Genomic DNA, 12498 nt, shown 5'->3' with positions numbered 1-12498 from the left:
GGCTGCAGGTGGCGCTGTGGCGCAGGGTCAGGTCAGCCTCACACAGATGGTAATGGCAGAAGAGGCTGAGAAAGCAGGCAGGGCAGCAAACAGCTCGGAGCGACGAGCAGGGCGGCAGAGGGGAGCAAGGGGCTGGCTTTCCCAGCTAGCTAGCGAGGTAGCAAGAGCTCTGCAGTCACAGCAGACACCGCAGTCTTGTGTGGCAGAGCGGGGCGGGTGGCAGGGACAGCCAGACTCCCCTAGCAGCTGCTGCGAGAAAACGCAGCAGGGGAAAAGCACGCTTCCCAGTGGGAAAGAGGTTAAATCAAAGCTCACCTAGCCAAGAGGAGAAAGGCAGAGCACAGCTGGATTTTCCTGTGGTTGCAGCCAGAGGCAAAGAGCAGCCTCTCCTCTCGGTGTCTGGAGGACCAGAGTGCCAGTTCCAAAGGCCAGTTCCTGCATTACCCTGCCCCGCCCAAGCACACCCTTTTGTCTCTTACAAAGGAGTTGATGGCTCTAATCACCCAGCTATTTGTTGCTTAGTAACAGGAATGGAGAAAAAAATTCCAAGGCTCCCCAACCTCTGACACCCCCTTTTCCAGGGCAGTAGGGATCAATCCATGGCACAGGGTGAGGTGTCAGAGACAGGAATAGTTTGATGTCTGGAGACGTTTTGGAACACCTGCGTGTGATAGGGGGTTGGTCAGGCTTTGCTTTGGGTGTGACAGGGCCCTGTGTGTCTATCAATCCGTCAGTCATGGCACACTGGGGACAGTGTGATGCTCTGTCCAACCCAACTCCTGAGTGGCCAAGTTACTGGAAGTCCCACCTGGGGGGAGGGCCCATGGTGGCCCAGGGGCTTAAAAGGCAGAGCATGAAGTGGTCACATGTCTGACCCTGCTTTCTCTTGGAGTATGTGTCCTATCCACACGGGAACCCTGGATTTGGCAGCTGTCTTGGTTTAAAAGACAAATGTCTGCCAAGGTGGATGGGAATATTCTTGGAATGGAAAGAAGATGCCTCGCTCCAAATTATTATAACTTTGAAAATTTCAGGGCTTCCAGGCCTAACTGTAGAAAAAGGAAGAACGGTTCTTTATTAGAAAATAAAGAGAACAGAAGAGATCAAACAACACAATAACAGAAGCTTCCAACCTGCTCAGAGCTGTTTTTCCTTATTTGGTGTCAATATGACCACGGCCAGCAGGGGGCGCTGCAGAGCTCACTCAGACCAGCAGGGGGCGCTGCAGGGAACACTCAGACCAGCAGGGGGCGCTGCAGGGAACACTCAGGCCAGCAGGGGGCGCTGCAGGGATCACTCAAGCCAGCAGGGGGCGCTGCAGGGATTGCTCAGACCAGCAGGGGGCGCTGCAATCCAAGCTGGATCCCCTCGGCAGCCATGGCAGCCTCGGGCTCAGCAAAAAGGGGAAATCGCTCCTTTTGCAATCTCTCAGCACCAATCAGTCCCGGCAGCTCCACCGGCAGTGGGCAGAAGCGGTGAAGGCTGCAGCTCAGATCGCAGTGCTGAGGGGCAGCGCAGCAGTGTCCTGGCCAGACACACACCCTGTGCAACACACACACCAATGCTCTCCCCAGTCCCGAATGGAAGGAAGGAAGCACCCACCCCCCAGCCGATTTTCAGCTCCACAACAGCACCTCTCATGGCATTACAGCACATTTTCCCAAAACCCACAGCCTTTCAGTCCCTTTCCCTCAGTGTCCAATTCTCCAGCCCAGCAGTGACAGCCCCTGATGACAGCCAGGAGCAGAACTAGGAACAGGAGGGTCCTGACAGCACCCACGGCCACCGCTGGGGACAGAAGGGGTCACAGCAGGGTCACCTGTCACCGTGGGGATCCTGCAATCCCCCATGACCCCGTATGACCCCACCTGTGCCCCAGTGTCCCCGCAGTGTCACCTCCAGGGCCAGCTCTGGGCTGAGCGCCCGCAGCATGCGGTGCCTGTCCAGCTGGTTGGTGGCCACGCACTGGTATGTGCGAGAATGTCCCACATCGATGTCCCCAAGCTCCAGGACAGGACCTTGATGATGCCCAGTCTGTTGGGGAGGGGCTGTGGGGCATTGGGGTGTGATCTGTGGGGTTTTCACCGTGCACCATCACTGTTGCCATCGCTGTCACCGGCACTGACTCCTCTGTCAGTGAGCCGTGAGCTCACGCAGTCCCCACTGTGCTGGCAGCAGCTGCAGAGGGCAGGGACAGGACCCCCCCCGGCTGTGTCACTCGCCAGGGCAGCCCCGCCCCCGAAACAAGAAAGGGAAATGAAGAGAGGAAAGAGCCCCAGGCTGGGGTGGGGGAAGGACAAGGGAATCCCCTAAAGGGGGTGAGGGTCAGCAGGACAGTCCCAGCTCAGCTGGAGGGACTTTTCCGTCTCAGACCCGGGGAGGGGCTGAGAGGACAGGAGTGACAATGGTCCCTTTGGACCCCCACCCTTGGCCCCCCTGCCCATTCCCCAGGACCCCAATCTCCTGTGATTGCCCTCCCAGGAAACCTCTTCTTCTTCAGCCGCTATTCCCGTGGGATCCCTTTTCCCAAACCCCATTCCTGGGACACCCCAATTCCCTGGGACACCCCAATTCCCTGGGACACACATCCTTGGCTCCCCATTTTCCCTGAGCCTGAACTCCTGGGTCTCCCATGTCCCCACTGTGTCCTAGCATGTCCCAGCATATCCTTGCTATGTTGCCACCATGTCCCCATCGTGTGCCCAGCCTGTCACCAACCCAGCCCCCACCAAGGGCCACCTACATGTGGGGACAAGATGTGACCTCACTTCCTTCTCCAAAGGAGAGCCACCAACAGAGACAGGTAGCCCCAGCAGTGTGTGACAGCCAGCCCAGATGGCCAGGGACACCGGGATGGCCGGGAGGTGGCACTGCTCCTGTGGGGTGAGTACCCTGGGCACAGGCCTGATGCCCCAGGGATGGCCCTGGTGAGGCAGAGAGCGGTGGGGAGGGGGCACAGGGGGGCCGTGGGGTCTCTGAGGTCCCCAGTGCCAGCAGAGCCAGTCCGTGGGGATGGACACTGGTGTGACTGGGTTGTGGAGTGTGGACAGGAACAGGGGGACAGGAATTTGGGGACAGTGATGTGGGGACAGAGACAAGAGGACAGGCACCATGAGGTAGTGGGGACAAGAGCTTTAGGGCTGGTGGCAGTGCCATCTCAGGCTGTCCACAATGTCCCCACGTCTCGCATCAGCCTGGAGTGGCCACAGTATCCCCATCCCTGGGACATCCGTGTCACTCTGGGTGTTCTCACAGGGACAGTTTGGGACACGCTTTGCCCCGGGTGAAGCTGTCACCTCGGGGCCACCCTAACCCAGCCCTGTCCTTTCTCCCTTCCAGCCCAGACCCTCAGCCTCGCTGGTGAGTCCCCAAGGGATGCCATGTCCCCATCCCGCTGTCCCCAGCCCTGTGCTGGCCCTGGCAGGCTGGTGTCCCCTGTCACCTGCAGGTGCCCGGATCACCCAGCTCCTCATGGATCCCCCCTGGACACCGGCGGTGCTGTGGGACAGAGTGACACTGACCTGCCAGGGCTTGGGGACACTCAATGCCACCACCTGGTACAAGGATGGGCAGCGCTGGGGGAAGGAGGAAAGGGATCAGTTCCTTGTGACAGAGAAAGGAACCTACAGATGTGACAGACCTGGCGCCAGGCGCAGCTCTGCCATGAGAATCTTAAATGGTGAGGGAGGTTTGTGTCCCCAGCCTGACACCTGTGGGGACCCCGCGGGCTCTGCGTGAGCTCTGCTTCCTGGGTCACCTCCCTCGTGTCACGAGAGCCAATCTCTTGCAGATGGGGACATCCCAGAGCATCCCAGTGCAAGGGGACACCCGTGCTGCAATGGGGGACCCTTGGTGCCTCCCAGTGCCATTGAGACCCCGTGGTGAACCCTGTGGTGTGACAGGACCCTCCTGTCCCCCAGACTCATTGGTGTTGCAGATGCCAGCATGGGTGTTGCTGGAGGGGGACACCATGACACTGCACTGCCGAGTCAGGAAGGATGATTTTGTCACGATTGTGACATTTTACAAGAACTGGAAGGATCTGACTGGACCCCTCGATGGGACCGAACTGTCCCTGTCCCCTTTGCAGCTGCACCACAGTGGCAGCTACCACTGCAGGGGCTGAGTGAGCAATGAGCTGACACAGTGGGTGCAGTCGAACCTGGTGACAGTGACAGTGCACAGTGAGCACCCCACAAACGGAACTGTGATACCCTGATATCCCCACACCTCACAGATTACATCCCACAGCCCCACAGCCCCTCCCCAATAGACTGGGCATCATTATCCACCATATCCCATCTCCTTCCCAGAGCTCTTCTCGGTGCCGGTGCTGGAGCTGGAGGGTCCCCCTGAGCCCACAGAGGGATCCCCCCTGAATCTCAGCTGCCTCAGCACCCCCAGCCCCCTGCGGCCCCGAGCCCCCCTCCTGCACCTCTTCTACCGGGACGGGCAGTTGCTGGGGGGCCCGCAGGGGTCCCCGCAGCTCCTGCTGCCCGCCGTGGGGGTCTCCCACTCGGGCAGTTACAGCTGCGAGGTGCGCTCCGAGGGGGGGGCCGTGCGGAAGAGCAGCGCCCGGCTCCGCGTCACGGTGCGCAGTGAGTGCGGGGATGGGCACGGCAACCCCCACAGCCTCCCCGGGTACCCCAGCGCCAGCTGGTGACTCCCAGCCCTATTGGAGGTCCCTCCGGGGTCCCCAGGTCGCACCGCTCCTGTCTGCAACCCCTCACCCCTGCCTGGGGTCCCCTCCACCATCTCTTACATCTACTCTCTCCCCTCCTCATGTCCCCATCACACCCATGTCCCCCCACAGGGATCCCAGTGTCAGGGGTGTCCCTGTCGGAACAGCCCCCCGGGGCACAGGTGGCACTGGGTGACAGCCTGGTGCTGAGCTGCACGGTGGCCGCGGGGGCAGGTCCTCTGTCCTTCTCCTGGCACCGGGAGGGCTCGGGGAGACCACTGGGCACTGTCCCCCACCTGGAGCTGTGCAGCATTGGCGAGAATGACAGTGGTCACTACCAGTGTCGGGCCAGGAATAGGGACAGCATGGCCGAAAGCCCCACACTGAATATCACCGTCCTGGGTGAGTGGGACTCTCGAGCTGGGGGTGACCCCAACCATGATATCCACATGCCCCCCCCGTTTCTCTCCCCCCACACCGTGTTCCAGCCCCTCCCCCACCCACCACCCCGTCTCTGTCCCCGCAGTGCCTGTGGCCAATGCCACCATCACCCCTGGCCCCCGCCACTCCAGGTGCACACAGGTGACCCCGTGACCCTGTGCTGCTCGGTGCAGGTGGGCTCAGCACCTGTCACCTTCACCTGGCTGCGTGATGGGCACGAGGTGGCCCAGGGTCCCCTCCTGGAGCTTGGGGACATCGATGTGGGACATTCTGGCACCTACCAGTGTGTGGCCACCAACCAGCTGAATGAGCACCGTGTGTTCCGGGCACTCAGCCCAGAGCTGGCCCTGGAGGTGACACCGTGGGGACACTGGGGCACAGGTGGGGTCACATGGGGTCACGGGGAGTTGAGGACTCCCGGGGTTCCGGGTGATCTCAGTGTCCCCCTGTGTCCCCAGCAGTGACTGTAAATGTCAGCAGGACCCTCCTGCACCTGGTGCTGCTCCTGGCTGTCATCGGGGGCTGTCACTGGTGGCACCGCCCAGGTGGGTGACAATGGGGGGTTTGGGGGTCTTGGAGTGAGGGGAAACCCCGAGAGTGTGGGGAGAGATGGGGCAGTGTTGGAAAACGCAGTTTTCCAGCAAAACTTATGCTAACAGAATTCTCAGGCCTCAGTAAAATTCCAACAAGCTACAGTGGTTTGTTTGCTTGAGAATGTTCTGTGGGAAGAATGTCATGAGAAAGATTAGGGAGTCAGAAGTGTTATGAGAAAAGAATAAGGGAGTTAGCAGGAGGATCCCTGAATGTGTGAGAACAGACTGCAGGTGTGTGTGTGTATCTGTGAATAGTAACTTCTGTAACAGTATATAAGTCTCTCGTTTGATGAAATAAAATGGAGCTTACTTTATATCTCATATTGAGACTGCCGTGAGTTCCCTCTCGTCGTTTCTCTTTAAATGGTGACTCCGACGACTACGGACCCTAACAGCGGAGTTTTACGACCTTGCTTCTGAGAGCGGCAGGAACGGAGAGGCGCCGGAGCTGTGCAGCAATGGTGTGTCAAAATCTTCGCCCGAACCGGGGAAGATCCTGCAGACACAGGCCGAATAGGACCTGCCTACCGTGAGGGCTATACTTCGGTGAACTGCACAGAACTCTGGCGACTGCGAGCTCCTACAGAGTGCTTAGACGGTGTCGACCAGGACCCTGAAAACCAGCTGGACCAAACTGGAATCAGAGGTAGCCCAAATTTTATTGTTATGCTTTTTAGAAAAGCACGGACTCAGTAAAAGTGGCCTATCACACTTAATGGGCCTGATAGTGGTAGGACAAGCTTATGGATTTTTTACAAATCCTATTACAGTATTCAGTGTAGGAGAGTGGTTGAATTACGGAGCTGTTTTGCTTTTGGACTGTGATAAAATAGCAAGAAAGCTTGGCAAACCATGGAGTAAAGTTGTAGCCTGCTTACAAATACATGCCACAAAGCAAAACCTTGCCTGGCTCACGGCACAGGACATAGTACCCGCATTGAGCAGAGAAAAACCTGTGAGTTACTGTGCTGCTTTTGCTATGCGTAAAACTTCGGCCGCGGCACAGCAGCCGGGGAAGCCCCCCCCGCCAGGGAGGGGGGGGAGAGAGAGAGCACGCCGTGCCGCTGCCGACAGCCGAGAAAACAAAGTTACTCGATTGGATGAAAAATCTGTTCCTGTCTCAATGTATCACAGAGCTTGGCAATGTTACAACGAAAAACATCTTAGCTGCTTTGTTTGAGAGAGTCACTGTTGAACTTTTGCCAGAACAACTGAATGCTTTGTTAGAACGAGCTCAGATATCGCGGGTAAAGAAACAGAGTAACCAGAAATCATCCCGATGTTACCGATGCGGGAGTGAGGAACATATAAGAAAGAACTGTAACGAAAAAGTTTGGTGTTCCCGCTGCAACAGAGATACTCACAGCACAGAAGCTTGTAGAAACAAAAAGAACAAACACAAAGTGACCAATAACCGAGTACCAGCGGCGGCCCCTACCCTTCATCGCACGCCGCCTGAACGCCACACAAAGAGACCTGTGGCAGAAGTTGCTCCAGCCGTGGTTTCCGGCCGAATGACAACCAGAGCGGAAGTCCCAGAGGGTGGCCCGGTGGGCGGAGCCGCGAGCCATCCACGCCTCCTTCACTGCCCCAACTGTAACATCTGTGGTGAAACCCTAAACTCTACTCCTCCCCAAGGATGAGGAAATGATTGGCAACCTCAGCAGCGAACCAGAACTAACCAACAGCGTTGCCAGCAGAAACAGCAGTTTGATACAAGATAGAGTTGTTTCTTTTGTAATCATGGAGAACTTTTAAGAGTTTCAAAGATGCGAATCTTCTTCACTGCTCTGAACTGGAGATCCTTCATCTCTCGCTCGGGAATCACATCCATGTCGTTCCCCATGGCGGCAGCGATCCCGCCGCGCTCTCTAGCTTCAGAAACAAATCTTTGAACATGTTCTCCAGCTGTTCTCTCCAAAACCTCTAATTATTCGCTTGGCAGGGTGAAACATCCATTGCCACGTATTGACCAACAGACCAAAACCTATTTCCAGTAATTTACTAATAAAGAAGCATTGTAATAAGATATTATCCTGATAAAAAAAAAATAATAACACCTTGAATACTAAAAGCCTTGAACAAAAGCTGAATTTTGCTAAAGCATTTGTGTGTATGTGTGAATATTGTAGGCCTACTGAGAGTGTGTTGAATGCTTTAATGTGTAAATGAAGGCTGTGAATGATGAGAGTGTGATTTTGATTTTTTGAGAGTTTTAATGTGTGAATGAAAAACCTGTAAGTGAAGTTATACTGAATAGTTTAAACTACCTGTTAAGTACTTTTGGTTAAGTATAGATTCTGTTAAAGTTAAGTAATAGTGAATTTAAATTCTATTAAGTTGTAAGTTCTGTTAAAGTTAAAATTCTGTTAAGTAATATTAAGTGATGTCAATTTTAAATTCTGTTAAGTTTTAAATTTTATTAGAGTTAAGTTGTTAAGGTAATATCAATTTTAAATTCCATTATAGTTAAGTCCTATTTGTTAGTTTAAAATAAGATTTATTAAGATTAAGTTTTATTCATTTTTAGTGATATTAATTTAAGTTTTAAATTTGTTAGTTTATATTATTATTCACAAAAGCTTTGCAGTTTCATCTTTCTTAGTTAAAGTCAAATAATAATATCTACTGTTTTCAAATATTTCATCTCACCTTATATAGCTATCTGCAAAAATAGTAACATGTTAAGATACGCTCCTTATTGATATTAATCAAAATTTGTTTATAAGATGTTTTAAGAAAACCCTTCCACTTAGCACCTGAGCTCTGGCCAAGCTTTCGTTCTAACTGGCTGGGAAACATGCCATGAGTCCCAAAGTGTTTTGCACCAAAATGTGATCAAATAATTTTCATTTACCAAATTGAGTTTATAAAAGCTAAACCTTCTTCCAGGTAAACTTGGAGTCCTTACCCGGAAAAGGTTCTCTAAGCTTTACCTGTGAAGTGAATGTTTTCAGCAATGACAATTCTTAGACCATGGCAACATATCTAAATAACTAGTGAAATTTCCTCAGGTAAATTTATAACGATTCTAATAATAAGAATTACTTATAGCAAAGCAAATTAATCTGATAACAGACAACGTCTGTTCTCACAAGCGAAACGGGGGAACTATTGGAAAACGCAGTTTTCCAGCAAAACTTATGCTAACTGAGCAAGCCTGAGCAAAGCTTCAGCATGGTCAGGCCTCAGTAAAATTCCAACAAGCTGCAGTGGTTTGTTTGCCTGAGAATGTTCTGTGGGAAGAATGCCATGAGAAAGATTAGGAGTCAGAAGTGTTATGAGAAAAGAATAAGGGAGTTAGCAGGAGGATCCCTGAATGTGTGAGAACAGCTGCAGGTGTGTGTGTGTATCTATAATTAGAAATATCTGTAACAGTATATAAGTCTCTCGTTTGGTGAAATAAAATGGAGCTTACTTTATATCTCATATTGAGAGTGCCGTGAGTTCCCTCTCATTGTTTCTCTTTAGTCCAGGGATTGGGGGTCCCAGGATGGGTCACAGCTCCTTCCCCGGTGGCCTTGGATTTTGGGGTGACCCAGAGCCTGGCGCAGCCTCCCCGGGGATCACCCAGAGGGGTCACCCTGAGGGTGCCGGGGGGCTCCAGGCTCAAGCCCACCCCCCACCAGAGCTCAGCACGGCGAGTGGCTCCGGTGCCAGCCAAGGCGACATCGCTGCCACCCAAAGCGACATCGCTGCCACCCGCGACATCCCGGACCCTCCTCTGTCCCCATGGGGTGACACACGGAGCCTGGGGGTGTCCGGAGGGGGGATGTCCCCCCCCTGCTGACCCGGGGACCCCCTCTGAGCCCCCCCAAATCCCCGCAGGGTCCCTGGTGGAGCCCGAAATCTGCTATGTGCTGGATGCCATCCTCTTCCTCTACAGCCTCATCCTCACTGGCCTCTACTGCCGCCTCAAGGTCAGGGGGGTCCTGCTGAACCCCCTTTTTTGGGGGGCGATCCTCAGGCCTCTCCCTCCCCCAGCCCCGGGGTTTCACACCCCCTCTTTATTTCCTTTTTTCACTTATTTCCCTCATTTTCGCTCCACCCCCAGTTGGTGACTCGGCGATCCCAGAGAGCACCTGAGCAGGTATGGGGTGTGGGGTGGGATTTTGGGGGGGATATTTGGGGTGCGGGGGGTGCAGAGAGGTTTGGGGGGGCTGTGAGGGATGGGGACGTCCGGCTGTGCTCCCCAAAAACACTTTCGCTTTCCCTTCCCCGGAGCAGAAGGAAGAGGCTGTTTATGCCGTGAGTCACACGGGGTGGGGGTGGCTTCTGTCCTGGGGGGCTCATCTTGGGGACCCCCGGCCTGGGGGGGCTCCTTTCCCGGGGGGAGGGGGCTGTTCCAGGGCTGACACATCCCTGGGGGGGTTTGTTCCGGGTGGCTCCTGTCCCAAGGGTGACACATCCCAACCTGTCCTGGGGGATGGTGGCTCTGGGGGGTCCCTGGACACATTCCTGGGTGGGTGTCCCTGTCCCAGGGGTGGCACATCCTGTCCCCGGGGGACCCTGCCCACCCCCACTGTCCCCGGCGACCCCTGGGGTGCCCCAAATTTGGGCGGTGCCCCTTCTCCTTTATCCCCACACCCCAATTTGGGTTCCTCTTAGAAGCCCCCAAAAGTCCCCCAGTCCCTCCAAGACCCTTCCGTGGGTGGGAAGCCCTACAGGGGGTGGCAGTGGGGAGGTGACAGTGGGGTGGTGTCACTCGGGGGGGACACAGACCCCCCATAACCCCTCAACCCTTGCAGGGTCTCAGCTCTGGGAACCAGGAGACGTACGAGACCCTCCAGATGAAACACTCGTGACCCCCCGATTGTCCCCCCATCCCCCTGTCCCCCTCTCTGTCCCCAACACCCGAAGCCCCCCCTGCCCTCCTTCCCCCCAGGGTTGTAATGGGAAATTGGAGCTTTTTTGCCCCTGGAAATGGCAGGTTTGGCCCCAAATTGCTGCCGTGGGGCTGAGACCCTCAAATGCGGGGTGCTGCCCCCTCCCTCTCCTGGTCCCCTCTCTCCCCTCAGGAAGTTTCTGTGCTGGGGAATGGGGTGGTGAGAGCTGAGCAAACAAATCCCATTTCCCCCAGTTTTATTAAAAAAAGACATTTGGTCCAATAGCAGAGAAACGGGTCCGGTACCCCCCCAGCACTGGGAGTGGGATCGGGGATGCTGGGGTGGGGTCACCCCATTCCCGACGGTCTCACTCACCGAGGACGGTGGCATTCAGTGTGGGACTCTCGGCCATGCTGTCCCCATCGCTGACCCGGCAATGGTAGTGGCCCCTGTCATTGTCCCCAACGTGGCTCAGCTCCAGACGTGGGCCAGTGCCCAGCGGTGTCCCCGAGCCCTCCCGGTGCCAGGAGAAGGACAGGGGACCTGTCCCCGCGGCCACCGTGCAGCTCAGCACCAGGCTGTCACCCAGTGCCACCTGTCCGCCGGGGGGTTGTGCCCCCTGAGAGTGGGACCCCTGCGGGGGGAGATGGAGGGGGTGGGAGGGAGTTGGCTGGGGATGGAGAGAAGGAGAAGGTGACCCAAGAACCCCTGGGGTGACCCAGGCATGGATGGGGGACACGAGAATCACAGCATCAACAAGGTTGGAGAAGATCCTTATGATCACTGAGTCCCGCCCATGACCCAACACCACCGTGTCACCCAGGCCATGTCACCGAGTGCCACATCCAGGCTTTCCTTAAACACCTCCCAGGATGGGGACTCCTAACCTCTCCGGGCAGACCCTTCCCGTGCCCAATCCCCCTTTCTGTGAGGAAATTCCTCCTCATGTCCACCCTGAGCCTCCCCTGGCCCAGCCTGAGGCTGTTCCCTCTCCTCCTGTCCCTGTTCCCTGGAGCACAGCCTGACCCCCTGGCTGTCCCCTCCTGTCAGGAGCTGTGCAGAGCCACAAGGTCCCCCTGAGCCTCCTTTGCTCCAGGCTGAGCTCCTTTCCCAGCTCCCTCAGGGTTTTCCAGCCCTTCCCAGCTCCATTCCCTGCCCTGGACACTCTCCAGCCCCTCCAGGTCCTTCCCAAACGAAGGGACCAGAACTGGACACAGCCCTCGAGGTGTGGCCTCACCAGGGGGACAATCCCTGCCCTGCTCCTATGGCCACACTGTCCCTGATGCAGCCCAGGTGCCATTGGCTACTTGGGCACAGCTGGGCACACCTGGACACACCTGGTTCATGTCCAGCCGCTGTCCCTCAATCCTTTTGTGTCCAGTCTCTCTGTCCCCACCCTGGGGGTTGTTGTGACAATGCAGGACCCTGCCCTTGGCACTGTTATCCTTGGCTTGTCCCCATGGATCTGGCCAGTCCAGCTCCCTCTGCAGAGCTCCCCTGCCCTCCAGCCCCCAGACTGGTGTCACCTGTAAATCTGCCCATGGGGGCCTCAATCCCCTCATCCAGATCATCAATAAAGAGATTAACCAGGACAGGGGCCAACACTGATCTCTAGGGGACACCAACGGGATGTGGCACCATCCCTGCCACTGCCTGAGCCTGGCCATGAGCCAGTTCCTCACCCAGGGAAGGGTGACCCTGTCCAAGATGTGGGATGACAGATTTTCCAGGGAATGCTGTGGGAGTTGGTGCCAAAGGCTCTGCTGAAGTCCAGGTGGACACATCCACAGCCTTGCCTGCATCCACCAGCTGAGTCACCTGGGCATACAAAGAAGTAGGGATGGTCAGGCAGGACCTGTCCCTCCTAAATCCCGGCCGGCTGGGTCTGGTCCCTTGGTGGCGCTCGAGGTAATCTGTTCCACAACCTTGCCAGGCACCGAGGTCAGGCTGACAGACT

General features: G+C 55.9%; 1 protein-coding gene across 1 annotated transcript in view; it reads right to left on the bottom strand.

The window, feature by feature from the left end:
• The window catches only part of LOC146420291 (low affinity immunoglobulin gamma Fc region receptor III-like), a 111768-nt gene that overhangs the window by 42508 nt on the left and 56762 nt on the right, over positions 1 to 12498 (bottom strand). The window lies entirely within an intron of this gene.

Source organism: Lichenostomus cassidix, unplaced genomic scaffold, assembly GCF_008360975.1.
Source record: "Lichenostomus cassidix isolate B80296 unplaced genomic scaffold, HeHo_3.0 HiC_scaffold_852, whole genome shotgun sequence".
NCBI classification, from domain to species: Eukaryota; Metazoa; Chordata; class Aves; order Passeriformes; family Meliphagidae; genus Lichenostomus; species Lichenostomus cassidix.
The sequence above is the reverse complement of the archived record's forward strand: the minus strand, read 5'-3'. Positions and strand labels throughout refer to the sequence as shown.